At 36.4% G+C, this 4,122-nt stretch overlaps 1 pseudogene; it reads right to left on the reverse strand.

The window, feature by feature from the left end:
- Nucleotides 1–339: 339 nt before the first annotated feature.
- LOC112471213 lies at nucleotides 340–458 on the reverse strand (annotated as a pseudogene).
- Between the last annotated feature and the right edge of the window lie 3,664 nt (nucleotides 459–4,122).

Raw genomic sequence — 4,122 nt, forward strand, 5'->3', positions numbered from 1 at the left:
CACAGCAGAAAGCAAGATAAAGGCAGAGCTGACATGCTCTTTTTCCTCCTGAAACACCTTTCCTAGGAAAAAGCAAGGTAAAATCAACAATGCTGACAAGTCACAGGCCAATAAGATTCATTATTGAGAGAGCTACTCCCATGCAATAGTGTTCCTTAACTGGTATATGTATGTTGAACCATCACGATTTGCAAGACTTTTAAAAATTTTCCTCATCTTTTTTATTATTTATTCATTTTTTATTTATTTTTATGTATTTTTTAGGAGAGGCAACCCTTGGTTGACCTCACAGATTTCAAGGACTTTATCAGCTTACAATCCCTTATTTTTTTATTTTTACGCCTATAGCACCTGGTCTTCCCAGGCGGTCTCCCATCCAAGTAGTAAACAGGCCTGACCCTGCTTAGCTTCCGAGATCAGACGGGATCGAGCTTGTTCAAGGTACCATGACCGAAGACTTCCTTACCATTTTTAACTTCCTATTTTTCTGTATATTTACTATCCATAAAATCCTAAAGCAATAGAAACCATATCATTGATGAACAAAACATGCTAGAGTACATACTCAAAATTTGTTTACAGGTAGGGTTATATGTTAAAAATTAAATTATATTAAATAAGGATGAAACAAAATATGTAGTTCTCACCTGTCTGTTTGGGCTCCCCCAGTAGCAGGTGATGAGACAAGGATTGACATGCAAGTTGTTTATTTTCACATGTCAGTATATATTTTCAGTGAGAGAAACAGGAGAGACAGAGAAGAAGGCAGTCATGGCATGGTATGTTATCAAGCAAGTTATCTGAGGGAATTCTGAGAGCTACTGTAAAATGTAGCTCAGTGTCACTCCACTCAAGATTAGAAGTAAGAGAGGTGTGGTATTTATACCCCAGCTCCCTTTAGCCATTGACAGAGGGCTACTCCCAGAGGAGGGGGCATTATTTCCTGGTACTTCTGGTCTGGGCAGGAGAGCAAAGCAGACTCAGTGGCCAGAGAAATTCTCAGAGAAAGAAGTGCAGGTGATGGCCAAGGAGAATCAAGCCAGCATGTACTAAAGGGTGCAAGTCAAGGAAAGGACTGGGGCAAGAGCACCTCTCTGATGGGAAATTTATTAGCACACATGTCATTTCCACTCATAACTACTTCCAACGTGGGACTTTTGTCACCTTGCCCTGTAGGTTTAACATACTCATTTGGTCTATCCAAACACAAGGCAAGCTCCTTTAACAAAGAGCCCTTTCAGATCTTTTTCTCCCTCTGTACCTGGCATAGGAACCAGCACTTTGTAGTGAAGCAATGCATTTAGCGTATGTTTATTGAGCATCTACAATATGTCAAGCAATCCTCTAGGTACTGGAAATAAAGCAATATACTATAAATCTAGTCCTTGTGGAGGTTTCTAGGTACTGGAAATAAAGCAATAAACACTATAAAGCCAGCCCTTGTAGAGGTTACATTTCATTCACAAATGCTTACATACCCTACTCATCTCTGTTGCCCTTGCATCCATTACCTTCTGTTGCATAATAAACAAACTCTAACTTTTAGTAGCTTATAACCACAAAAATTTATCTCGTTCATGAGTTTGTGGGTTTTCTGGGGAAGCTCTGCTTCAGGCTGCAGCCATTGGGTTGACTTCACTCCATAGTCTCTCATCCTCTTCCCTTCCACCCTCCACCCCCAGGAGAGCAGAGACAACAGAGATTATAGAGCAACAACAGAAAAACGAGATGCCTCTTAAGTCCTAAGCCCAGAACTAGGATATTTTTACTATCAGCTTGCTATTGTTAGCCAAAGTAAATCACAAGCTATGCCCTAAGTCAAGGGGAAAGGACATACTCCTCCCACAGAAGTGAGGAGACTGCAAGTTACCTGACAAAATAAATATAGATACAAGGCAGAGTGGGGGGTACAGAATCAAGGCAATAATATTCTTATTTACAATTTGAAAATAAGTAAGCAGAAACATTTTTATAGTTATTATCATTATTACTGTTGTTGTTGTTGTTACTAATATTTCTGTGCCCCTCACAAAACTAATGCAATGAACCTCCATTAACTTTATACCTCTCTTTCATTCCATGCATTTCTGTGTGGGTGATTTTCCTCAAGGCAAGCAAGTAGGTATCTCTCTTGGCCTATCCAATCCAAGTATATCTCCTAAGACACAATGATAAGTCCAGGGATGAATGTGTTAGTCCAAACAGATGAGACAGAAACCTTGCTCAAGGGTGCTTGTTGAGAAAACCATCTCCCCCTCTGGATCACAAGATATAAAGACAACATTAAGTTGAAGCTGCTGGGGCCATCTTTCCCACCTAGCTGGGGAATGGAGCCAACACAGGAGAAAACAGAGCCAAGATGCAAAGAGTGCCAGAATCCTGATGTTAGTTGAAGTCCCTGGATCCTTCATGCCAGGGTCTGTCCAAATTCCGATAATTCTTTGATGAACTAAGAGTGAAAGTATTACCAAGGTTGGTTCTTTAGCTGCCTATGTTCAAAAAAAGTAATAGCATTGAAATTACTAAGTAAATTAACCCATTGCTCTCTTAACCTTCATTGCAATGCACCTCCTCTTCCCTTACATCACATATCACTTTCTCCTGTCTGTAAAATATTATAGACCGACATGCCCATTCCATGGGTGACAGACCCAATCTATTAGGTCTGTCACCCACAGAAGTCTCCCCTCCACAACCCCCACCTTCATACCCTCACAATACTTAGAGGAGAGCTTTGTGTACTGGACATTTTAAATGTAATTGTGGATAAATAGGTTTGAATAGTTTCCAGGCCCAAGTAAATTTATAAAAGTCTTCTCAATTAGTCTGTTCTTCCTAAAATGACTTTTGTAGTTCCCACTCATTCACATACTCACCGCTTTGTTTTGTATTTTTGTATGTTGTATTTTTAACTTGAAGTAAATAATCATGTATAATTAAGAGGAGTCACTGAGAAAAAATTCCATCTGCAAGCATACTCTCTTTTGTTTAATATGAATTAGAGACACAACACAAGGAAGGAAAAGTTCACTTTAAAAAGTCTTTTTTCTGCATTTCCCTTAAACCATAAGGTACTTGATGGCAGAAAATATTTGTTATATAATAACTCTCTGTAAAAGGACTTGTGTGGGAGATCGCAGTGAATCTTGTTTAATAATTGTCGACTTAGAGACTAATTACTATATAGAACATAAAGGAGTTGGAGGAAATTCTTTCAGTTTCAGAGAAAATGATCAATAAAGGAAGTCAATGGAAATAACATTCACTTAGGGGCCCTGATGTGCTAAACACTTAATAGATAATTGACAACATTTTCATTTATAGTTGTAGGAATATATGACATGATTTCAAGACAGTGTGATATTGCTGGAAAGGTAGACATATAAACAGAATAGAGAATCCAGAAATAGAACCACACATATCAGGAGAAGGAACAATCTTTTCAACAAATGTGCTATAAAAAACATATATCCAAATGTCAAATAACATTATATTATATAAAAAATTAATGCAAGTGATTATAAACATAAATATAAAATATATAACTATAAGACTTCTAGAAGAAAACATAAGAGAAAATTTTTTGACATTGTATTAGGCCAAGTTTTACTAGATGTGACACTGAAAGCATGATTTATTTAAAAATTAGTAAATTAGGCTTCCTTAAATTTTTCTAGTCTTCAAAATACACAATTAAAAAATAGAACAGACATAGTTGGAGAAAATATTTGCAACTCTTATATTTGATAAAGGACTTTAACCCGGAATAAATAAAGAATTCTCAAAATTCAATAATATGAAAATAAATTGCTCAGGTTAAAAATGAGCAAAAGATTTGAACAGATACTTCACCAAAAATAAAATTTTGATCATAAATAAGCATATGAATAGATGCTCAACATCATTAGTCATTAAGAAAATGCAAATTAAAACTACAATGCAATATCAATACATACATGTTAGAATGGCTAAAATAAAAACACTGACCATACTGGGTATTGGTGAGGATACAGAACTAGAGAGCTCGTACTGCTGGTGGAAATATAAAATGTTATAACTACTTTGAAAAATAGTTTATTAGTTTCTTATTAAGTTAAATATACATGTACCTATGATGTAGCC

The sequence above is a fragment of the Pteropus alecto genome, unplaced genomic scaffold, assembly GCF_000325575.1.
Source record: "Pteropus alecto unplaced genomic scaffold, ASM32557v1 scaffold45, whole genome shotgun sequence".
Classification (NCBI taxonomy): domain Eukaryota; kingdom Metazoa; phylum Chordata; class Mammalia; order Chiroptera; family Pteropodidae; genus Pteropus; species Pteropus alecto.